Raw genomic sequence first — 27,153 nt, forward strand, 5'->3', positions numbered from 1 at the left:
TGAACTTCCCCATCATGGGTCATCTATTCTTTAGGTGTGAGAAATGTTATATCTTGAGATTTTACACTATTCTAAGTACAACTGCAAAAGGCCTAATTAGAATGTTAGAGCAGATATAGTACAGCATTTAGAAAAGCAAAATGAAAGTTAGCACCCACAAGGGAAGAGAAATACAAACTTTGAAGTGAACGAGATGGAGAAGAAAATAGCAAATAAAAAAGCAAATGAGTTTAATACAACTTTTTTCTCTGAAGGCTCTCTGAGTCTGGCCGTTTCATCATTCACAGAACGTGCTTCTGCAACTCTTCCTCCTGTGGAGCATTAGTAAAAGCTTTTCTTGGCAATTCTTCTTGGTCTTCCTTTTTCTACCCTTAGTTTGATAAATGTCTTTTCTTTTTGAGCTATTATTCCTTTGCTATAAAATATTTTCAGAGAGAGAAAAAAAAAACACAATGAGCTGAGTAAGGGACTGGCATGGAAAACACTAGCATTAGCAAAATGGTACTGCCCATCGTCCTTGGAAGGGTGACCTCTGGGGGGAGGCCACAGGAGAGGGAACACTAAATTGCTAGAGATATTCTTAGAGTGAAATTAAAACATAACAAGCTATTGTGTCATCAATATTAAAGGGTAAGACACTGCTGTGATTGTACGTTTCAGAAAGGATAGTCAAAACTAGTCTTCAGGGGAAAAAGCAACGTCACTTTTCTAGCATGGCTCATTCTTCTGTATTTTGAGCACTTAACAATTATGTTTTAGAGTAAAAATGAGTAATAATGTTCTCCTGAGGACTGTCACAGTTTGGCTTGCACCCTGTAATCTCTTTTGTGTGGTTGAACTTGTTTTTTTCTCTTTTTCCCAAAGCCCATAATGATTTTGGTGGAGAAAGAATCTGGTTCAGGAACTCTGGAGAAGAAATAATCTGGTGACAGAGAGAGGGGAAAACAGATGAGAGAAGAGGGCAAAGATGTTTAGTAGTATAGACTACCAAACTTCAGGTGTCTTTTAGCATTTTCAAGAAATGACTTTCACATTAATTCCTTTACTCTATGGGAATAAGTGTGGGTTTGTTTTTTGTATGTTTGTTTGTTTGTTTGCAGATTTATTGTGAATGTGAAACAGGGTTAAAATTAACCAGTTAACTCATACAATATTTATATGGGCTTCTAAGATTAGTATTAAACAAAGCCAGAAGGTCAGAACTAAAGTAGATAGTAATAATAGTCCAAAACCGTATTTCCTCAAAATTGTATATTCATTCATTTACATGTATATGCATTTATTCAAAAATATTTGTTAGGAGTGTTCATCTGCAAAGATGTGTGTGCACACACATGCATAGGCCCTGCCTTGTGGAGCTTACAGTGTTGTGTGAAGAATTTTCAGTCCTATGAGGACCATAACATTGAAATTTTACATAGTCTAGTTTCCCTGAGGAAGTGGTTTTAGTGGTGAGATCTAAAGGATTGGTAGGTGTTAAGTGGGCAAGGAAAGGCAGGAGGTCCATTATAAGTAGAGAGAACAAGATATGCAAAAGCCCTGCAGAGTATGTACACACTGAGCATGGGATCTCTGGGAAAGTCAGCTGGAATGGACCAGACAGATCAAGAAAGAGGATAAGATGAGGATGGAGAAGCAAATAAATGCCAGGTCATTTGAGGTCTTATAGATTATATTAAGACATTTAATTTTTTTTTTCTAAGAACAAAATGAAGAAATTTATGGTTTGTAAACTGGAGTACACAGGATTGGAGGGAGGTATGAATATACAAAATCAAAATGCACTTTGGAAAATCACTGGGGCTACAATATGAAAATAAGTATCAGGCATACCATATATGAAGAGATTTATTAAGACATTACTGGAGTAATAACTGAGGAGGAAAACCCGACTGCCTTCAGGGTCATTTTTCCCTTTTCCTGGAGGGTCATATGTGTTTATAACCAGATAGTGCTATTGTTCCGACCTTTAAAATGCCAGAAGTTCAGTGGCCTTTCATTTTGTCCCATCTCTGTCCCCTTTAGTCTAAGCTAGCAGCATATCTGCTGCATATCTACTGTTGTCACCTCATCTTTATCCCTGGCTTCTGGAGAGAGGCTGATGAGATCCACAGGTCCCACTCACCATTACTTTATGGAAATACTATCCAGGCCATCCTTGGTGTTTTCTCTAGAACACACTTGCTCATTTTTTGCAGTATGGATAGACAATAAATATTCCAGCTCTTCAAGTTTTGGTTTCTTTTGGCCCAACAACTCCTTCAATTAATCTCTCTCCTCTCACATTTTACTACAAGCATCAAGGAGAAGCCAGGCCATATACCAACACTTTGCTTAGAAATCTCCACAGCTGAATATCCAAGTTTGTCATTTAATGCTTTCCACAAAATATTAGAACACATTTTGGCCAAGTTCTGTGCTGCTATATAACGACGATTGCCTTTCCTTCAATTTTCAGACATATGTTCCTCGTTTTCATTTGAGACCTCATCAGAAGAATCTTTAACATCCATATTTCTACCAACAATCTCTCCAAGGCAATCTAAGCTCTTTCTAGCATGCACCTCAAAACTCTTCTGGTTTCTGCTTATTACTCAAAGCTACTTCTTACATTTTTAGATAATTGTTATAGCATCACCCTCTTCTTTGTACCAAAATTTGAATTACTGTGCTAGGGCTGCCATAACAAAATGTCACAGATTGGGTAGCTTAAACGATGGAAGTTCATTTTCTCACAATTCAGGAGACTGGAAGTTCAAGATCAAGATATTATAGGATTGGTTTCTTCTGACACCTCTCCTTGGTTCTACAGATGGCTGCTTTCTCATTATGTTCTGACATGGTCTTTCTTCTGTGGGTATGTATCTCTGGTGTCCCAAATTTCCTCTTTTATAAGGATACCATTACACTGGGTTAGGGCCTACTCATAAGAACCTAATTAATGAGAATTGCCTCTTTAAAGGCCCTGTCTCTGAACACAGTCGCATGCTGATGTAGTTGGGGTTAGGGCTTCAACATATGACTTTGGAGAAGTCACAATCCAGCCCATAATAGTTCCTTTCCCTTATTCCTGCTTAATCCTATAGTTCCTTATTAGGATACTTCCCTATTAGGCTGGTACCCTCTTCATCTCCCCTGATTCTGTTAGTCCTTTTATCTCATAGATGAACTCTATCTCTAATGGAATCATTTAAAAAAAAAAAGTTTTATTTATTTATTCATCAGAGACCCAGTGAGAGGCAGAGGCAGAGCACAGAAACAGTCTCCTTACAGGGAGCCCAATGTGGGACTCAATCCCTGGACCCGGCATCACACCCTGAGCCAAAGGCAGACACTCAACCGCTGAGCCACCCGGGGGTCCCTGAACTCTACCTCTGATGCTCCTGTATCAATTGCTGTCAGGTTTTATACTCAATATATAAATCTAGAATTCTGATTTCTTGTAATGAGAATGAAGTAAACTATGGGGAAGAGAGCACCTATATTCTTTGGGGGATTTAGTAAGAGTCCTTATCTTTTTCTCTTATTTCATGGATATTAATTACTTAGACAAAACAAATTATATCAAATGCTGGATAAGAATGTGGTAACTTGAAGTTTCACTGCTATGTTTTACCCAAGTTCCCCAAATCAGACCAATTAGATATTGGTGCTGACATGGAAAGAGCTAGGACAGTGCTTCTCAAAGTGTGTTTAGAAAAACTGCCTTAACCAGAACTACTTGGGATACTTGTTAGAAAATTCACATTCTTAAGATCTTCGAGATAAATTTAATTAGAATTTCTTGATCTGGGGCCCAGGAGTCTGCATCTAAGCCCAACCTCATCAGATGACTCTTAAACACATGAAGCTAAAGAAAATTTGACTAAAATTTCCTTTATTCCTCTTCTTGGTGACAGAGACAGTCATATTGTGTCTAAGGAAGACAGCCCTTTCTCTTTTACTAAAAGGAACAAAATACTGAATGCAATTGGTCTGTTTTGATAAAATTAAATGTGGCAAAGTGTGAAGTACGTTCAGTTTGCTGATCTCCTTCAAGAATAAAAAATTCTATCTGAAATGTATATAAATAAAATCTAACTTTTATATATTCTTTTTTTCCATCAACTGTATTCTTTAATATAGAACATACCTTAAAGCTGTTTTATATATTTTTCAAATGATGATTCTATAAAACGTATGCTACCAAAGTATAATTTTTTTAAAGTTTCTTTTTCCTTGTAATTTGAGGTATATTATATAACTTCTCCTGAAAAATTAACTCTATGTCAGTCCAGTCTTGCCCTCATGGGATTTTGGCCCTCAGGACTCCCCATGGCTGTCTCCAGATTTCTTGCAGTAAACTCACAATGGCTGTGGGGCAGCCTGCCAGTCCCCAGCTACCTGGCATGGAGCCCATAGAATGTACAACTGCAAAATCTGGTTTTGATACATCTTAGAAAAATGATACTATGTGAATGGAAAATACTTATAATCATGTATTTTAAAGATCATAATTTACATCACTATAAATATCAACTCGAAATAGGAATAGATCAATAATGACTTATATTTTTAACCAGACATATATATTTCTACTAGAAAAAATAATTTGTATATATTATTTTCTCTAGAATGGCATTGTCATTTCTGAAACAAAACTAGAGAGAATGTCACAAATCAGAGAGCATATGAGAGGTTAAAAAATAAAAAGCAGCTTTAGCTTAAATAATCTGGGTAAGGAGGTAAGGCTATCATTCATATAATCCATATTTTAAAAACAAAACAAAACAGATACTGAAGGAAAAGGAGATGTGTTTCTGCTCAAATGATTAAGAACACATTTAATACAACAAAACTTCATTTAATTTCTTAATTGTTCCTTTCTAGTCATTGAGACAAGCTTTTTTAGATTGCTGTATTTTCACTTTAGAAAATGTCTAAGCTACTAAATTCTCCTTAGATGTTACCAATGGGGAATAATGGATAAATGGTTTGTTTATTTTTTCAAAGTCATCTACCAGCCCTGAGCAGCCCTGCTGCTGGTCTAGTTACCATTGCACCTGGGAGCTAACAATGGTCCAGTTACCATTGCTGCCTGTCACCATCACACCAATTGTGAGCCCGAGGCCAAGACTGAGCATCCAACAATGCCCTCAGCACTACCCACACCAAGCCCGTCACCAACTGCATCTGCAGCCACACAGGGAGGAGAGGACGGGACAGCCACACACAGGCAGCACCTGCTGTAGGGAGAAGCAGCTAATCACAACAAAGGTTTTGGTAACAAGAAAATAGTTGAATGTAAGACACAGATAGGGTTTCATCAATAGGAATGACACCAAGGAAGATGTATTTACACACCCAACTGCCATAAAAAAGAATGACACTAGAAGTACCTTCACAGTACAGGAGATAGTGAGGCTGTGGAGTTGGATGTTGTTGAAGGAGAAAAGAGTGTGAAGGTAGCAAATGTGACAGGCCCTGGTGGAGCTCCAGAGCGAGGCAGTAAATATGCAGCAGACCATACCCATTATAGATGCTCTCCACAAGGCAGGGGTTCACAGAATTTCCAGCAAAATTACCAGAATGGTGAGTGGCGAAAAGAGTGAGATTGGAGAGTGCTCCCAAAGGCCAGACCCAACAGTGCTGGCCCCACAGCAGGCAATGTTTCCCACCTTACTACATGCGGAAACCCCGTGGGCTTAGACCATAGTCTTCCAACCCTGCTGTGCAGGGAGAGGTGACAGGTGGTGCAGACCATCAGGGTGCAGGAGAACAAGGTAGACCAGTGAGTCAGAATATGCTTTATGATCATAGGCCACAATCCCGCAAGAGTCTTTCTCGTCAAAGGCAGCCTAGGGAGGACAATGATGAAGAAGGTAAGGAAAAATCAAGATGAGATCCAAGGTCAGCAGCCACCACAATGTTGGTACCACCACAAATTCGATGACCAACATAGATACCCAGAAAACCCTAAACCACAAGATTGCAAAGAGACAAAGTAGCCAATCCACCAGCTGACAGGTCATCCACTCTTGAGGCTTACCATCTGTACTATCATCTGTTTTAGTCATACGACAAGAAGAAATGAAATTCCAGTAATAAGGAATAAAAGATTTGAGCTGAAGGCATTAAGTGCTTGCTTTTTGCCCACTGGCCTGATAAATAGAACTATCTGTATTATCTATGCAGCGGGGTTTTTATTATTTTTACCTAGCCATCTTTTGGCAATGACAACTCTTTTTTTAAAGCCTATTTTTTCTCAATATCCCTTTAAAGATTTTTAAATTTTTCCTATATGCTCAAGTTGATATTTTTAAGAAACCCATTTTAAATTGTAATAAAAATTTAAAACTTGATTTTTAAAAAAAAACAAATCAACATATGGCAAGCATCTGTTAAAAAGTCTTTTTTTTAAATTTTTTTTTAAAGCCATCTATCAAGTTGTCCAGGGCTAGTCGTGACTTAGAGAATCTTAGTAAGCAACTGGTATTGATTGGGATAAACTATAGCTTGGCAGCAGAAAGAAATGGTGCCTCATGAACAATAGTGACTAAGGGGGTATTTACAGAATTTCTCACAATTGCTAGATTACTTAGAAAATTGTATTTAGAGCCGTTTCTAGAGTTTTTAAGTGATTTATAAATTAAAAATTATACAAATATAAGGATTGTTATTATTTACTTGATGGTACTTTTTTTGAAAGAAATTAGAAAACATCGAAAAAAAAGTTGACATGAAATAGAAGACACAGAGAAGACTCCAAGGAAGTAAAGTAATAAGTTGATACATCTTCTGTTCAGAAAACAGGACAAGAATATATCATAATTCTTATTCTACATGGAATTAGGGACTAAAAAACATAGAAGTATAATGGTTGCTCATGTTCAGATAAGAAGTACATAAATAATATCTAGAACTTCGATTTACTGTAATAAAAATAAGAGAATCTATATGTGTATCATATGGACCTATCTCAGTATTATATAAACTATCTCCATTGTTTTCTAATTTTTGTTTTGTTTTGTTTTCTAATTTTCAAGTAGACTCAATAAAAACCTCAATTCTGCCTTTGATACCATGGATAATATCAATTATCTAAGCAACTACACCACTGTGTTGTTTCTTCAGGTGAACGAGTCTCCAGGTATGAAGTCTGCAATATATCTGAACACAGACCAGTGCTGGAACCAGGTAAATGAATGGTTCTAACTCTATGGTCTAAATGACCAAGCTATTTTTCCATTTTCATCACACTATTTTTTCCTCCAGTTATCCATTCAATACTATTTTTTTTGAAAATAAAAAAATACAAAATGGAAAGCCATATCAAATTGCTGAAAGGAATGAAAGCGCCTGATCCACAGCACATTAACTCCTGTCTTAGTATGTTTGGGCTGTTATAACAATGCACCACAGACTATGTAGTTTACAAATAACAGAAATTAATTTCTTACAGGTCTAGAGACTGGGAATCTGAGACCAGGGTGCCAGTATGGTTGGGTAAAGACCTCTCTTAGCTTCCAGACTTTTTGTAATATCATCACATGATAGAAGAAGTCAGGGAGCACTGTAGACTTCATATAGGGTCTTTTAAAAGAGCACTAATCCCATGAATGAGGGCTGTACCCTCAAAACCTAGTCATCTACTAAAGGCCCCATTAATATTTCCATCACTTTTGGGATTAGAATTTCAACATATGAATTTGGTGGGGGAGATAAAAATATTTAGGCCATAGTATCCCCTTTATAGAGTTGAGTGCTTCTAGGGGAAAAAAAATGTTGGCCGGTGACTTAATCCAAGCTCCTTGCTAACTGGACATTAGGGTATATAAACTATTGATATTTTCTAGGAGGAAGAGGATTTATCTGTAAATGTACTTCATAGGATGTTCTAGCTAAGGGTCAGCTATAGAACCCATGAGGCTTACTTAGCTCCCTGTCAGTGATACAAGTGTTAGAGCTATTAAATGGAGATGTTTCATAATTTAAACTTTTCTAGGGCATGGGGTTATCCCAAGATCCTCATACAGAGACCTTGTCTACAGTTCTATAATACTAGGCTAGAAGTACATGCCTAGTGTGTTTAGACAGGATCTGGGGAGCTGCCTTTGGTATACAAGACTGCTCTCTCTACTTGGAGCTTTTTTTGATATTATTTAGTAAAGTTTCATACCGGGTAAGATCTCTGATTCTTGTTAAATCTGATTAGAAAATCCATTCTTTTATGTTAGCTGGCTACCCTCAAGAGATTTTTCTATTAACAAGTATAGATTTTAAGACTTTTTTTAAAACTCACTATATTAACAGAGTAAAAACAGGCTACATTTCTTCATAATTGCCCTCTAACATAAGTGGATATGAAGGCTCTTTTTACTGCTGAACACTTTGATGGGATGGGATAGATCAATTTAGAGGAGAAACTTAGAAGTCCAGAATCTACATATTGAAGGAGCCCACTGCATAACAGTGAAAATTTATTAGTAATGATCAATTTGAAGTGATATCATGGTAAAAAATACTAAGTTTTATAATTTTACCAGGTAAAAAATATGACTGTGGACCCAAGCCAATAATTGATAGATGGGTAGATAGATAGCAAAAGCAAGATGATTAGTTGGCATCAGACTTCTAGAAAACCATATACAAAATAATGTACCAGTAGAACAGCGTTTTAAAATAATCCAAGGAAAGAAAATGTAAATCACAGATTCGATAGTCAGTTAGGTTTTCATTCAAGGATCAATAATGAAAAACAGTTTCAAATATTCACCAAATCCAACTAAGAAAAGAATTGGACATTTCAGCAATAGGACCACTGGTGAGCTTTTAATATAATTAATTGTAGATTTAACATTAAAAGATGAGGTAGATGGTGAAATAATAATGTTTTACGATGTGTTACCTAGTATGTGTTATATGTTCTGACAGAGATAATGCAACTAAAAGTGACAGGAGATAGGAGAAGAAAGAGGGAAGTTACTGTTGTGTGGGCAATAGTTTGGAGTTAAAAGTATGTCATTAAAACTGCAAACAACATAGTAACATGGTAAAAAAAAGAAAGCAGGGAAATAAAAAAATTTAAAAATAAGTAAAAAGCCCACAAAACAAAAATACAGTCCTTCCTAAACACCTAAAGAATATTAAAAAAAAAAAAGAGCCCTCAAACCACTTCACATAGAGTAATATAGCAAATATAACATAATATACACAGTAATTATTATAAAATAATATGAGAGAGTTACAGTTAAACACTTTACATCTCAATAAATATAAATGAATGGCTTAACAAATCTGTTAAAATGAAATGATTTTCAATTTGGCTGACAAAGCAAAATCCAAATACATTCTGTATAGAAGACACACAAAATACTTTGGAAAAGCTAAATAGAAAGAGATGGGCAAAGACATACCAGAATTCTAGAAATAATAATAAAGCAAAGCCAATACTGATATAAACAAAATAAACTTCAAACTAAACTGTGTTAATGTGACAGAGAATTGCTGTTTTTAATGGTAAAAGCCTCAGTTCATGGCAATGACCTAACTATCGTGAATATCTATGCACCAAAATAATATAGCAATGCCTTTGTAAGCAAAAACTACAAAAGATGTAAAAAGACATAGTAAGAAACATATTAACCTTAGGAAATGTTAATACGTCAGAATTAGTATGAGATAAATGAAGTAGACACAAGGACAGGATACAGAAGTCTTACAGAACTAACCAGTAAAGTAGATATTATGCATATATGGGAATTTACACACTGAAAAGACATGACTATACCTTCTCAGGCACTCATGAAGCAATCATAAAATCTGATCACATGTTAAGTCACAAAAAATAAATTTCATAATTAAAAATGTTACAAGTAAAATTTTAATACATTAAAAACTAGAAATTATTTTAAAATCTTAAAAAGATTAATGATAATTGTAATTCCTTTAATTAGAATTAACAAATGATGTTTATTAAATAATTCTTAAGTAAATGTGGAACTACAAAATAAGATTAAAGAACATATTAAAAATATGTAAATGAAAACACTAATATATACATGTACATATGTCTATGTATATATGTATACATATATAAATCTGTGAGACACAAAGAAGCAATAAAATAAATTATATATCCTTAAACATTATCAATCAAAGAATATGCCTAAATAAATTAAATTCTCAGCCTAAAAATCTAGAAATACAAAAAAAAAAACTAAGTCAACAGAAAACACAAAGAAGGTAAATAGAAGTTAATGCAGTTCTGACTTTTAGAATGTTAATGTTTCACAGACAAAAAAAGAAAGAAAGAAGAAAGAAGAAAAATGAATAAAACAAATAAGGAAGGGTAGAAAATCCTACTGTTGAGCACAAACAGAAGTTTCAAATAGATAACATTTGAATGAGTAACACCAACTAATGGGATGTGAGTAACATCTGACTCAAATAACTGTTAAACATGGTTGGGGAGTAGTTGGACTATATGGCTTGAAGCTAAAGACAAAAAAGAACTCTAAGCACATATTGAAACCTAATTAGCAGGTTTCCTTTCTTAGAGACCTGGGTTAGTAATAATGAAACTATTTTCTGTACTTTATATTATTGTACTTTATATAAGTCAATATATTATAGATAACTGGAGCTTTGTTTGTCATTGGCAGACAGGAGAGTATTAAACATGGAAAAGGGCCAAACTAGAATGAATTCTATCATTAGATTGGAATTAGAGATATCAGTGTGAATCCATAATTTGTAATATAGCTAGTTTGCTGCATAGATGGATACAGGTGTGTGTGCGTGTGTGCATGCATGCGCACGCATGCGCATATATTCCTCTTTATATCTATTTCTAGCTCTGTTTACTGAGAAAGACTAGGAGCAATGACCACCCTCCCACCCTGTGTAGTCATGACAACAAGTAGAATGAGATCTTGATCTCTAATAGCATTCTCCATTAAAAGTAACCAGGGCTTCTAGACGAAAAGGCTGATTCCAGTGTTACAGTAAAAGTACAAGATGAGCTTGAAATCTCTTGTGCTAGAAATGAGGGAGGTGTTCAGAGAATAATATGGACGTCTCAAAAGGACACTTTGGTCACCACGGAGGAGCTTTCATTAGCCAAGAATGGAACAATTTGAGTATTAAAGTAATGACATAAAACTATAACTCACTGAATAAAAGAAATACATGAATTCACTTTGATATAAATTTTTAAGAATGAGAGAAGGGAGAATTCTTCCGTTCAGTAGAAACCCAACTGATAAATGAAGAAATGACGGAGTTAGGAAATCACCATCAGCAACCATCATAACAATCAGTGAAGGTGAGAATTATCAGTGGATGCTAAAATGAGTAGCTGAATTTTTTTTAGAAGACACAGAATATTTACAATCTCAAAGTAACAAGATAATTATTAATTACAATGTGAAATAATCAGCTCTATAGTCTAAAGAATTAGCAGAGTACAAATGATCAAAATTAACATCAACAGTAATGATATAGATCAACAACATGTGCCTCCTGATATAATACCCTGAAAAGGTCATTACTTCTGAGGTATTTCTGTTCAAGTTTCATAAGCTGAATCTAATCAAGAGGAAATATCAGACAAACCCGAATTGAGGGACGCTCTATGAATAACTGGCTTGTACTATTCCAAAATGTCAATATTATGAAACACACAAAGAAAAGAATGAGGAACTATTCCAGATGAAACTAAAAATACAACTGAATGAAATACATGGTCCTAAATTTTCTTTTGTTATATAGGCATTGGCACAGTTGGACAAATTTGAATAAGGACTGTAGATTAGATAATTGCATAGATACTAACTCATTTGAATAATTTCCCTATGGTTGTTTAAGAAAATACCCTTGTTTTTAGGTATTACACAATAAACTATTTGTGGGCTAAGGGACATTATTCCTACTATTCTCAAATGTCTTAGAAAAACATATTACGCATGTGTATATTCAGAAAGAGGGAAAGAGATAAAGTAGATACAGCATAATGTTAACACTTGAGGAACTTAGGTCAAGTGAACATTGTATTATTGTTATAACTTTTCAGAAGAACTACAACTATGTCTAAATGGATGAAGACATGAATGAATTAATAAATAAAACCTTTCATCACCTCCCCTGCTACCATCTTGTTCCAAGTCTACCAAAGTCTTCTGCCTGGATCATTGTCTCTCTGCCCCCTGTCAGTCTATTCTCAATAGAAGAGCCAGCATAATCCTTTGAAAGTATAAATCAGATCATGTTGCTGCTCTGCAGACAGCTATACTGAAGACCCTGGCCCTTTTGACACTGTGCTGAAATAACTTGTTCACATATCTTTTTCAACTACTAAACTGTAAATTTCATAAGAAAAGAGCTGCATTTTATTTATGTTTGCCTCATTTCCCCTTGCCTATAGCTACACACCCACAAGAATACTGACACTTGATAAGTATTTACTTTGTAAAATGAATGTATTTAACACCAATCATAGGGAAAACACATGATCATGCATTTGCTATAATTTTTACCTATTTTACAAGTTTATTTGATGTTACATAATATTCCCTTAATTTGGTTCATGTTGCTTTGATTAAACCTATTTCACTTTTCCTGTCATTGCAGGACAATGATACAAGGCCATTGACTTCAGAGTCCCACTTCTTTCTTTGCTGCCCAATCTGTCTGCAGCTCTTTCCATGGCTCAGAAATGTGCGTCCTGTGGACATTTTCTCTGATCTCTCAATAAGTAGTACCTTTCTGATTCTTTGTATATATATATATAAAAAAATGTGTCCTGTGTCATGGATATTTCTGTTCCTGAAGTTTAGACTATGCCAGGAGAAGGAAAGGAAAGGGGCATTGAATATTTGCTCATCCTTTGTCTTTATATCTCAGTTTTGCCAAACAAAAAACACTTGTTATGGTTTCAAAATACATTAACATAAAAATTAATTTAGACATAAGGGTTTATTTTATCGTCTTTTGTAAATTCCTTATTTTTTTAAAAAATAACTTTAGGATTTGATTTTTACCAAGGTCTTATAACATGTGATATCCCTAGACGTCATCAAATTGTGAATCTAATTGTGCTTTCCAGATGACTGGCATTTTAAATTCTCCCTAGCTTTGCTATTAATGGTAAAAACACAAAGTCCCTCTTTTTTCTCTAAACTGGTCCAGGCTCCAAGCAGCTGTATTCTTGCTTCTCTGTTACTGATACAAGTGATCATTATATCTCCTCAATATGCCCATAAATTTTCAGCTCTCTATTATTCATTCTGCATTTCATGGCTATGTTCATTTGTAACTATTGACAAAAATGATTAATTATGGAAGTAGCAGCAGATTCACCATTTGTAAAATATATGCTAACACTAACAGTGTATTTTGGTAGGGGAAATATGGAGCTAACTCTTAAAGATTCTGTTTCTATAATGCTGGACAAAGTGAGACACAAAAGGGCCAAGGAAGTAGATTAAAACCAAAAGAGCCACTCACCACCCTTGCTTCATATCTGTGGAATATTCCTGGGCCTTTTGCTTTGTTCATCCAATATGATCAACTTGATTCAAGGGTTTCTACTTGGCTTGGTGTAGGTCTCCCACTCAACCCACCCTGAGACAAATACTTTGTAGGTCATTTACTTAGGATGTGAACTCAGAAAGCACACATAAGGGAATGGGAAAAGTAAAACAAGGCAGAAGCCAGTAGAGAGTGTGTTATGAGTGCACTGTGAGCAGTTAGGACGATGACCCAGAGGTCCTTCTGAGGACCCTATGAGGAACCATATAAAACATGCCTCACAGTTGTCCCACTGGGGGACAGGAATGCCAAGCTATTTATCCACTGACTTCTATTTTGTCCCCAGAGGCATGAACTTGAGCCTAGTAAACTGTGGCATCTAAGAAAACCCTCAGAGAAGGAAACCTCAGAGAGATGAAGATGGAACCCTTGAGGCAGGAAGTTGATAATGGGCCTGGGAACTGTCCAGCAAGACAGCAGGTGAATAAGAGGTTATGCAGGAAGGCATTGATGGCATCTGCTACAGTCTCCTAGCTTTATTTTAGTGGCTGACCCAGTGTAAATGGATCATCTCTGAACACAGGGCTGTTCAATGGACACAGGTAGAATCAAATTCACTAAAAAAGTGTAAGTCATTGATAGAACTCTTTGTTTTTTCAGCATTGATTTCAGACTTCAAATTCATAACCATGGCACTAAGAAGCCAGTACTTCTTTATATAATACATGTGAAATAATACATAAATTGACAAATGTTATTTGCAAGGTCAATCTATAATTCCAAAATAATATATATTCAAGTTATATGTGTTTTCCTTTATTTTTCCTTTCTGAGTGATGAATTTGTTTCCTCTTTGAAGGTTTGAATTAGGAGGGAAGGGCTTGAGGAAGTGTGAGTGAGTCTTGTTTGTGGGGTATCTCTGCATTTTCCAAGCTCGGATTCATTTTCCTTTCTCATTCTTTTCCTTTTGTGTGTATGTGTGAATGCATTTGTTTCTCTCTCTCTCTCTCTCTCTCTCTCTTTTAAATCGCATCCTCCTCTCTGCTATTATTCTAGTCCCAGCTACTGCCATCTTTTGCACAGGGGGAGTACAATAGACACACATGATTTTTTTGCATCCACCACTGCTTTTCCCTCTCTATAACCTTTAGACTAATACAAAGTTTTTTTTTTTTTTTTTTTTTTTGCTCAAAACTCTCTAATAGCTTCCACTTTCACCCTGAGTAAGGACTAAGTCATCAAAATGACCTACAAGATAATGTAACTTGCCTCCACTCTTCCTGCCTACCAACACTTCTCTGGCTTCATTTCATATTTTCAAACTGCTGTTCCCCTTACTCATCTACTTCAGTTACCCCTGATTATTCTTCAAACCTACACTGGGTATGCTCCCACCCCAGGGTTTTTGTACTGCATTTTTTTCCTCTGGAATACTCTTCGCTCAGATATCTATAAGGTTCCCTCTCTATCTTCTTTAGGCCTTTGTTCAAATTGCTCTTAATTGCTATTGTAACAACCCTTTTCTCCACCAGCCAAATATTTATTTCTGATTATTTTCCTCTACAACATGTATTATCATCTGACATACTAGTTTTCCTTCTCATTTATTATCTGCTTCTCTCCAAAAATCTCTCCCCACAGCAGAGATTCTTGTCTGTTTTATTTTTATATTTTAATTACCATAGCTATAGCACTTAGAATAGTGCTTGCTGCATATTAGGCATTTAATACTTATGTATTGATTGAGCACATTACATTCAGTAGTAGAGGTTTGGGTATGTATTTCTATCTATACATATGATTTTTTTAAGTAACAAGATTCCTTTTCACATATAATATAGAAAGAATAAAATTATCCAGGACACCAGAAAAAAAGCAATTCCAATTTCACTACATCAGAAATATAGAAAATTCTTATTGAAGAATTCTCTTTATATATATATTAACATTTTATCAAATGGACATTAAATCAAAATCTTAGTTTGAAGCACTTAATATGAAATTAAAATTGGATATCAAGATATATGTAGTATCCACACAGATGCAGAAAGAGACTAAAGCATGAAAACACATTAAAAAATACTAATGGACAACCTAATGCCCATTTACTAAGCTGGGAAGGCTGTAGCTTTGCATCATGGAATTGTGAGTGACTAAAAAGGCAAAGAAAATATTTCCTACATTTCTCACCATTTGCCCACTGACTCCTAGTCCTATGGCCTCTATAAACAAAGATATTTCTTATAAAAGTGTGATTCAAATCCCATAAGCCAATTCAAGACATACAATACATGACTTCTGCCTTGGCATTCTATGCCATATTCCTCACAAATTCACCATCATTTTCTACAGTTGGGTACTGTAAACTGTATAGAATAACTACCGAGAATATGGGGAAGACATGAGTGGTTCAGTGTAATCTAAGAACTGAAGTACACTAGTGTGCTAGTTTGCTTGATCTTACACCATCATCTAGCCACAGACAGGTGCCACAAATCCCAGAAGATAGCTGGAAGAAAGTGGGCAAACTAGAGGGTTACATTACAACTAAAACATATGTTATACATATATTTATAATACATATATAATTATATGCAATATAATGTAAGATTACATATGCTATATGTGATAATAGTTAACTAAAAGAACACATCTAATCATTAATTGTACCATATTAAGAGAATTATAATAAATTTCAAGAAGCACTAATTTCCCAAGCCAAAAAAGAAAAATTTAATAACTGAAATTCAGCCAAAAAATGAACTACTTTGAATTTTAAAACAAAGAAACCAGTTAGCCAAACTAAATTTTTAAAAATTGCCCAAAATTTTATGTCAGATAACTTAAACATCAATTCCAGAATATGTAAAAATAAATGTCAGTGGTAGCCTGCATATCAAACATGCCTAAAAAATAGATAAAGCATTCTAATGGTCTTATAAATTATATAATTATATATTAAAATATTGACAAGAGAATTTTAGCCTATCTAATTTGATAAAATCAAAGTGACAAGAGTATGGGAAAGTAGGCACATTCATGGAGTATTGGAGGGAATACATAAGTAACTATGGTCAACATTTTATACAGTCTTCATCAATATGATTTAAATGTTTTTTAAAAATGTAGATTACAACACCTCTAAATACATCTCAATGAAATGACAACTGAAAAAAGGCACCCGAAAAGATGCTTTCTGCATTCTTGTTTAGAGTACCAAATACTAACAATCCAAACATCCATTAGTAAGAGATTATTCAAGCAAACAGTGATGCATCTACTTAATTAATTATAATGTATCCATGATACATCAATAATGAGAGTGAGAATATGTACATATTTATATTTAAAATATTCAATATGTATTACTGAGTGAAGACAAATTAACTTATGCATTACTAGGTATGGCACAATATTACTATTGTGGCTGTAGGAATTTTGTTTTATTAGTTTTTAAAGATTTTATATATTTATTCATGAGAGACACAGAGAGAGGCAGAGACACTGACTGAGGGATGAAGAAGGCTCCTCACAGGGAGCCCAATGTGGGACTCAATCCTGGCACTGAGACCAGGACCTATGCCAAAGACAGATGCTCAACCACTGAGCCACCCAGGCGTCCGGGATGTAGGAATTTTTTTTTTTAATTTTTTTTTTTATTTTTTTATTTTTCGGGATGTAGGAATTTTAATTTAAACAATATCTATAGCATTTAAAAATCTGAAAGGTTATAATAGTAAAATTGTATAATTAGTTACTTTTAGGGTTGTTTTTAGTATTTTTGAAAAGTTCACATTTTCTATATTGAACAAAATCTTACTTTTGTAGTAAAAAAGATTAAAAAGCAAGAATCAATTGAACTGTGGCATAACTCCTCCTTGAAGTAGATGGAACTTTAACCTGATATCCAAAGTCCAAAGATACCCAGCCTTTAGATAGACAGGGATTTGGGAATCAGCAACAACAAACCAAAATGTGGAAAGGCTGAAAGGAAAAAATGAAAATAAAGATGATTCCTTAAAGAAGACTCAAGGAGATTTCCCTTTTGGGATTAAGCTTTTATGTTGTATACTACATAGTTAGGATCTGTTTCATAGCTTTATGTTCTCTTTCATTGAGTTATCAATCTTTCTTTAGTTTTATATTTCATTGTAATTTTTAATTTTAGTTTAAAACCTAGTACACTAGTTTTCCTTATCAATCTTTGTTGTTGTCTTCCTAGTTTTATCAATTGCTCTTCCAGATATAAAGATTATAATCCGTTTGTCAATTTCCCAAAACACCAAAAACAAAAAAGTTATCAGGATCTTCCTTAGAATTCATTAAACCTATAACTTTATAAAGTAGTTAAATGGTATGTTTGTCACTCTTGATCAAAGAACTTGGCATGTCCTTACATGCATGTCAACATTTATTTACCGAAATATAAATAAGAATATAAGTTTTATTCTTTTTCTTTTAAAGATTTATTTATTTATGATAGACAGAGAGAGAGAGAGAGAGAGAGAGAGGCAGAGACACAGGCAGAGGGAAAAGCAGGCTCCATGCTGGGAGCCCGACGTGGGACTCGATCCCGGGACTCCAGAATTGCGCCCTGGGCCAAAGGCAGGCGCTAAACCACTGAGCCATCCAGGGATTCCCCCTATAAGTTTTATTCTTAAATCTGACACAAAAACTTTGTTTATGGAGTATATGTTTTATGGGGTGAATTTTCATTTTTTAACTTTTGTTTTTGTTTTGCCAGCAAAGAGGACACCTACTGTCTTAATTTAGTTGTGCTGGACTACCTTTATGACATTTTAATTAGTTCTTCCTTTTTTAGGATTTTCCAAATAGATTTCTGGAAAAAGTTATCTTTTAATCTATTTTTTTCTATGATACTGAAATAGTAAAATGATAAATAATAGTGAGACAAAAACAAAACAGGTCTGAAGACAGTTTGTTAATGATTTTGCAAAGAAGCAGGTTTTAGATCAACAAATTCTATTTTCTCCTCCCCCATTAGGTTATTCTTTAGTCTTTATTAATTTCTAACCGCTATTTTAGTTAATTTCATTGCAGTAATCCTAATATTGTAAAGTGACGTTTTATTTTCAGGCTTTCTTGGGAAGTAATAAAATCATTTAACACTATAACTTTTTCCTAAGTATATTTTTGGGTTGTTGTTGCTCATAAATTCCTCATTATAATTTTAAGATGCTGTTACTCTTTGACCCATAAGTAATTTAGGATGAACATACATACAAACATATGCTCAAGTAGTAAAATAAATGTTTTCCTTTGGTTTATAAGTCTTCATAAGTGCTATGGTTCATGGGTTCCTTTTCATTGTTGATTTGCACTTTCTAATTATATTCATTATCTAATAAGCTACCTTTAATAATTTGGAATTATTTGGGTTTTGATGTGTGTATCCTTTAGGATTCATGAACATAAGCAACAGAAATTTATTTTGCTAACTACTACCCATCATTCCCCCCCAAAAGAGAAAAAAATTAGTTTGTTAAAAAAATTGTAAGAACTAAAGCAACTAAGTAATATTAAACATTGTAAAATTTCTGAGAATCTGGCTAAGACACTTCCTCTAATTAGGGACTCTCAAAAATACTTCAACTGCAATTTCCTGCTTGGTCCTCTGCCTCTGCATTATTCTCTCCAAATTCAAAGTTCTAGAAAGGCATGCCCATTTGCTAACTTCCCAGCAACCACAAAGACAAACTAACCAAAATGAACAAGAACAAAAACAGACAAACAAGAAAGAACTTTTCAGTGTGGCCTCATGCCACATTTCATACATTGCTAGCTTTTCCCCAGATGAGAATGTTTCTTGGATGCTAGGTAGTCAAGTAATAAAAGGCCTGAGTATAACTAATGGTCAAAAAATGATTATATGGAGTGTTCATGATTATCCATTAGAAATGCATTTTAACTAATTGTTAATAATTTCTTGGTGCTGTAGCTCTACATAACAAGAAGTGTAGCTTTACCTTACACTGATCACAACCACAGTAGGATGCCAGAAACACTTGCCAAAAAATGCTGCATTTAATTTCTAGTTTCATCAATGGTACCTAAAAATTATAATTAAGATGTAGTGCTACAATTAATTCAAAGTTAAGACTATCTTGAAGTACAGCCAAGTCATCATTATTGAAGCTTTAATAGGTTGAATGTATAATAGAATAAATAACAAGTGACAAGATTATTCCCAAGTAATTTCTATATGTTAAAGTGAAATTAGGGGACTACAAGCAGGATAGGTCAAACAAACACCACAGGGATGGTGGAATTACAAATTGATGCAATGAATTACAGTCACTGAGTTCTTGAAAGTGACAGACAAAACACTGGGTAAAGCAATCTGCAGTGCAATTGTTCAATTTCATTAAGCACCATTTAACTCATCAACCAAAGAGACAGAACTACAAATCATGAGAAGACTTGCCACTAGCATTCTCAGCTACCAATCAAGAGAAAAAGCTTCATTTTTGACTCCAAAATACATATTCCCAGTGTTAAGATTGTGATTTAATTATTATTTATGTTTAAAAAGAAAATACTGAACTTTACAGGTGTTGAACACCACGCCTTACTAGATACAACTAGAAAGTGACAAAATCTGGGTTCAAACTCCATTCTATCAGACTTAGAAATCTACATTTTCTCTACAGTGTAGTCAAGGCAGAAAGGGTAGAGGCGATGCACTGGGATTTACTTTTGGTCAAACAAGCTCTATGATTAAGGTGTCCTCAATATTCTTACAGGAAAATCCTATAGGACCTACTGAATTCAAATAGGCCCCCCTCTAAATTTTTTTTTCCAAGAGACCATATCTAGGTTCTATGACATCTAAAAAAGATGACATTCATGCCTCTTCTTTGGCTTTAACTTCCCAACAATCATCTATCCATATAATTTCACTGGCAATATGAATAAAAGTAAGAAACAGTCATTTATGTTATTGAAAGAGAAATGAAAGAAAAATCTCTGTTTACCTTTGCAATATGTTATATAATTTTTACAAGGATACATACAAGGATAACTAAATAATTTTACTCTTATTCTTTCCTAAGAAAATATATTATAATAAAGGAAGCAAGGTGATGAAGCTGAATTAGATTTACAGGTGTTCATTTTATTGGGACACTACCATACTCAGTGTCATAGACAGATGTTTACAAATGCCTTTCAATAACCACGTTTTGTTAATGTCATTAAATAACATAGAGAAAATTTGTAGCAGTAAAGGGACATGGACTTTCATGCCAGAAGGAACAGGATCACAATCTTTTATTTTTTTTTTTTTAAGATTTATTTGAGAGAGAGAGAGAGAGAGAGAGAGAGAATAAGAGGGCAAAAGGAGAGGGAGAGAGACTCTCAAGCAGACTCTGTGCTGAGTGCAGAGCCCAACACAGGGCTCCATCTCACAACACTGAGATCACAACCAGAGCCAGAACCAAGAATCTAATGCTTAACCAGCTATGCCACCCATATGTCTCAGGGTTGCAATCTTAAGACCACCACTTATAGCTGTGGACTTTTGTTTTTATTTATTTTTTCAAGAGATAGAGAACATGAGAGAGGGATCACTAGCAGGGAGGGAGGGTAGAGGGAGAAGCAGACTCCCTCTACCTGAGCAGGGAGCTCACTGAAGGACTTGATCCCAGGACCCTGGGACCATGACCTCAGTTGAAGGTAGATGCTTAATGGATTGAGCCACCCAGGTGCCCAAGGTGTGGACCTTTGAAAAACTTAAACACCTCTGATAGTCATTGTCTTCATCTATAATATGGTGAACATAGTCTCTAAAATGCAATAATTGTTTATGATGTTTAAATCATGTGTCGAATCTACCTAACAAAATAAACACTAGCTATTCTTATAGCTATTACTAAGGAACACAAGAAATGAATTGTCTGTACCTAAATATCATGCCCTCCTAGATAATAATTTCTCTACTAATAATATACTTTCAAATTGATACAGATTACCATTTCAGCAATGAATAAAAATTGAGTAAGCATATGGGGAAAAGCTTTTGAGGTTTAGCTCCTGTTATTTTTATTCAAAGGATAAGTTTTTAATATCTGGTATTTTTCTTTTGGATTGGTCTCTCCGACACTAGAATGCAATCCAATCCAGACAATTCAATATAAAAGACAAAGTAAAGGGGTGCCTTAGTCATGACAAGAGTAAAGTGTTATTGAGAATATTTAACTTTTTCTAAGGAACTGGTTAGAGATGTTACTTATTGTTATGCGCACTTACACCACAACTTTACATCTTTATTAGATTAAATGTAAATGAACTACATGAAGTATGAAGGAGTTACTTCTAACTTACAGAACTGAAATAATCGCATAAAACTGATCTGTATGTTTCAGTTAGAAACACATAGTGATTAATCATTGTTTCTATTGAAATATGACATTTTTTTCAAAGCCTGGAACCTATATACAAAAGTCTAGTCTTTCCACTGCTGGCCACTATAATGCTATTTTTGGTAACTAAAAAAGATGAGAGAAAAAAAGAACGATATATTTGTGATATGTATGCAAAGATTTTATGTGTTGTGGATGAGATATATAAAGAAACACAGCATTTTAGGAGTTAAAGTACAATCCTTTGAAATCTTAGTGTAATAAGACTTAAAATTAAATAAATTAATTAACTTCTTTAATATGTGATTTTTTAATTGTGTGTTAAAATGCTTAGTTTTTAGTCTTTAGAAAACAGTGGATTTTTCAAGTAAAATGCTTTCTGAAATAAAAAAAAAAATCTGATGAATGGTTTTTCCCCCTTCCCTCTATTCCTTCCAAAATCTACTGAGCCTCTGTTTGCCAACAATTGCAAAATTAGAGAAGAAAGCTCACAGTTACATGACAGACAAATATGAGTAGGTAAACAACTATATCAGCTGTTATAAGAATCTCTGAAATATATTACGTTATTATATCAGTCAATCCTCTAAGCACTTATGATTATTCATTTAATCCCCATCACACCTTTATGTGATAAGTACTACTACCATCTACATTTCACAAATGAGGAAATCAAGGCACAAAGATTTTAGACAATTATGGCCATACTGCACTACTAGTAAGCAGTAGAATTTGAGTTTGAATCTAGTCAGAATGTGTACTACTACTGTGCTATACTGTCTGATATAACGACAAGATAATTCGGGATGTAAACCCAGGATTCTATAGAAACACAATTGAATACCTTTATTTTCTCAAACATATCTGTTTGTACCACATTGCCTGTATCTGAGAACTTCTGATTAGTTTATAAGGGCAATCAATCAACTTCAGGATGAGAAAAATGCCTAGCAAAATTTTAACAAAAATGCCTTTGCATAATTGGTGGATGAATTTAAACATCCAGTATCCAGATTGATAGCTACAGACCAGGCACTTTTTCCCTTAGAGTTTTTTATCTGTGAGGCATCATTTGCAGCTCTGATGGTTGCTAAATCCTCGCAATAGATCTGACTTGTGAATTACTGAATTACTGTGGTAACCTAATATTTTGGGAAATATAGGCATATTAAATCACTGCTTCTCCTTGAAATGTCATTTTAACACTATTCTAATTTTCAGTGAGAATCAACAAAAATTAGACGCCACAAAATAACAATACAGAGTTGAGGTTGGAGAGTAAGCCTGCTTCTTAATTCTGCCACTGGCCAATTGGCTGACCTTGGGCAACATATTCTACTCCTTTAAGCTTTTGTTTTTTCAATTTCTAATATAGACAATGATGTTAATTCCAGTAAGCATTACATAGATGATGCAGGTGGAGTGATGGCACATAGGAGGTATCCAATCAGTATTAGCCATAAAATCACATCTTGGAATAGTGAGCTTTTGTGAAAAACAAACAAACACACAAAACCCCAAAGCTATAGTTATATACAACAATAACTACAGTATTTTAAAATAACTTGTCTTTGTGTATGTCTCTGTGTGTGTGTGTGTATATATATATATATATATATATATATATATATATATCATATATATTTATATCTTTATTACCGCTGCATAGTAATTAATAGATGATGTGCTCACTAATGGCAGGGACTCTGTCACAGTCAACAATCCAGAACCTAGGGTTTTGTCTGGCACAAAGATCTTCAATAAAGATTACTAAATTGAAAGTGCCTGAGGAATAAAACCTAGAGAAAGAAGGTGCAAGCTTTGCATTTATTTTCCCATTCTAGCTTCTGAATAATGCCAGTCTCCTCTGAGAATTCACCAGCTTCCATCTGGGGAAACCAACAGGTGTATGCAGGGTACAGGTTGAACTACGGAGTTGACAATGGACTAGGCACCAGACAAGACTTAAAAGTAAAAGGTTTTTTGGTGAGTTTCTAGCTTCCCTACTTGATCCAAATTCACAGTGACCGGTTACTGGGTATTTTGGCTAAAGCTAATTCAGGACAACATTGTATGCTGGATAAGAGCCTGCAGTTAGTCTAGGGGTCAAGGCATAGCCACCAAAGGCATCCTGGCCACAAACTCTCTGTGTCTGATTCATCATAAGAGACTGATTCATCACAAGAGACTCTGCCTGTTGCCAGGCCAGCTCTGAACAACTCAGAGACATATTACTCATCCTATTCTATGTTTTACTATACAGTGATCACATCCTTAAAAATAATCAGAAAGCTTAATGTTTTCATTAGATTTGTGAATGACTAATAATCTCATGGCATTTATTTTAAATGGGCTTCCAAATTACTGATGTATGTTGGGATTTTTTTCACGTCACTTTTTGAGAGGGCATTGTAAGTTTTCATTAAATGTCCTATATTATACATCATTTTCTGGCAATGTTACAATCTTATTTTTCAATTTTAATAAAAAAACTTCACTGTTTCATAACTTCGAGGGAAAGAATACTTTCTGCATGTAGTCCTATAAAACAGAGCAAGTTCATGAGTTTTCAAACTGCAGGCTACTTAACAGCCTCCATTTGGTAATTATAGAGATTTATATCCATCTCCTCATCCCCACAAAATTCAGAGCTGATCTGTCCGGTTGACTTAGAGACTGACTCAGAGGTCTCTACATTCATTATTTTTGACAATAAGCTGTTAGATTAGGTTAATGATTTAAGACTAGTATATGTTTGGAAATGGGAGAAAGAGGTTTAAAATTAATTTATAGGAATATAATCCACTGGTCATTTTCATGTTTCATCAGAAGATATTTTAGAGGATGTCTCAATAGTAATTGATCACATTGAGGTGACAAAATGGACTGTCCTTGCTTTACTAAGAAGAGAAGGAAGTCATTCATCTCCCTTTAGGCTCAGACTTTCAGTATAATCAGACAGTTTATCATTTATCAAGGAATTAACACACTCTAAAAGTTATAAAGAAGAAGTACACTGGCACACTACAGATGTGGTTCATGTTACAAGTCCAAACAATGCCATCCATATTGAAATGTTGTGTAGTTTTTATTCTCACATCAAAGAAACTATAGCTACCCTGTTTTTTTTTAATAGCTCTTAATATTCAACTACAAAAATAAATTTCTTCTTTAACTCCTTCATGAACTATCAGGATGGTTCATAGAGCTAATAATATCATATGAGAGTCACAACATATAACATGTACTTTTAAAAAGCTGTAAAAATAAATAAAAAGCTATAATTTTTTTAAATCTATGTTTTTCAAGGTTTTGTGTTTTAAATAAGTGAGATGGATCTGAAACAAAATCACTGGAACTGCCTAATACAACATTAGTAAAACCATTCTGTTTAATTCTAAAGTTGTTGCTGTATTGGTACAGGAGAGCTTGCTTCTTGTCTCATAGAGTTGAAGAATGAATCTCACTGACAACAGAAAGTGAGCAAAGCGATAGAAGTTTATTAAGCAGAGATACAAAGAAAGCTCTCAAATGTGAGAGGGGTCAAGATAGGGTTGCCACAGGAGATTTTTATGGTCTGTCTTTTATAGGAAACTGACCAGGGAGCTTGGTAAATTTCTTGTCAATATCAGGGTGGATTTGTAAATATCATGTCTATATTTAAAAGAAACATGGTGGACATGTAACAAACAAGGTATTTTTTTTTTTTTTTTTTTTGTAAATATCATGAGCACAAACAACCAGTTCCCTTCTCTCTGGTTAATATCACCTCCATAAGATTTCTTTACATCTGGGATTTCTGTGATTACTTAGTAGCCCTTAGAGGGGGTACTCTCTAATGTTTTGGAGCTAGGGAGCCAGGTTTGTTTTTCTGTTTTTACTGTCCTATCTCTGTTATCTTGGGATGGGTAGGAGCCTGACTCTGGGACCTTTCCTTATCTTTCCCTGCCTAGCCCTGTCTGCCCTTAACTTGCTCCTACATCAATATATTACTTGTAGATTTTCATATTAATATTTTGGTTCATAACTTGTATTGTTTAATTATTAATAACAAAATAAGTCAATTTCCCTATGGTTTACATCCTAATTCTATATTACAAAATATCAATTTAAATATATATACTTTACCATCTGTTTTGAAAATGTTTACAGAAAATAAACTCATTGGATTAATTTTATTTCTGATCAATGATGCATTTACTATTATTTATGAATGACATTTCATTTACATCAAAATATTTTAGAGTCCTTTCCTATTATTAATTAACTTTTAAAAAATTTATTTATTAAATTTCTTTCCTTATTTAGGAGAGAGGGTGTGTGTGTGCATGAACACACAAACAGGGGTAGGAGCAGAGGGAGGGAGAGAGAGAATCTGCTGCAGTCTTCCCATTGAGCACAGAGCCTGATGCAGGGCTCAATCTTAGGGCTCTGAGGTCATGACTGGAGCTGAAATCAAGAGTCAGATGCTTTTGTTGGTGGGTAGGGCCTACACTTAAACCAGATGTCTTCCTGAAGACCACTGCTGGGGCCACAGTTGGACTTGTGTGTGTGGTGTGTTCTCCCTGGGATAAGAGTCACTTTGGAGTGGTTCTGACCCCTTCAGGGCTACTTGCACACTGCCTGACTTGTGACAACAGTTTGGATGGGCTTTGGCCAAGGACCTTTGGAGGGGGCAGGTCCACTAGAGAGTACAGGGATAGGGCATGTGGTGTTAGCAGGTTTGTGCAGGTCTATTATGGGAGGAGATCTGGAGCTGCTTTAGAAAACTCCTGCTACAGAGATGGAGGGGTTAAGTCTGCAGTAGATAGAGTAGGGGAATTAGGATCCTGTTGCAAGATACCTGCAAGGTCCATATCTGCTGTGGCAGGGGACCTGCAGACTCCCTGATGAGGCTTGCTATGTTAAACAACTGAGCCACCCAGAAGCCCTCTAGTATTAATTAACTTAAAGCTAGCATGCAGAGTAATATAAATTTTAATTTGCCATTAAACCAATTTAAGATATATATTCATATGGATTAAAGAGATACTTTTGGGACTCACAACCTTTCTGTGCTCATACATCTAAGTCAGCGCTATACTGCTGTATACTAAAGGCCCTGTGCTGTGCTGAATTTCTTTTTTCTGCTCTCAGAGATAGCACGGGGAATAACAATACAAGAAGGGCTTGCAACATCAGGTAGGAAGGTCACCATCAGTACACAACTCTGTGCATTTAAGGCAGATATGTCAAGGCAACTTCTCTTAATAAGAACAGTTTT

General features: G+C 34.8%; 1 protein-coding gene and 1 pseudogene across 1 annotated transcript in view; one reads left to right on the forward strand and one right to left on the reverse strand.

Moving 5' to 3' along the window:
• The window catches only part of SPAG16 (sperm associated antigen 16), a 935,138-nt gene that overhangs the window by 326,257 nt on the left and 581,728 nt on the right, over positions 1 to 27,153 (reverse strand). The gene's annotated exons all lie outside the window — the stretch shown is intronic.
• LOC112922457 (Y-box-binding protein 1 pseudogene) lies at positions 194 to 6,052 on the forward strand (annotated as a pseudogene).

This window comes from Vulpes vulpes, chromosome 16, assembly GCF_048418805.1.
Source record: "Vulpes vulpes isolate BD-2025 chromosome 16, VulVul3, whole genome shotgun sequence".
Classification (NCBI taxonomy): domain Eukaryota; kingdom Metazoa; phylum Chordata; class Mammalia; order Carnivora; family Canidae; genus Vulpes; species Vulpes vulpes.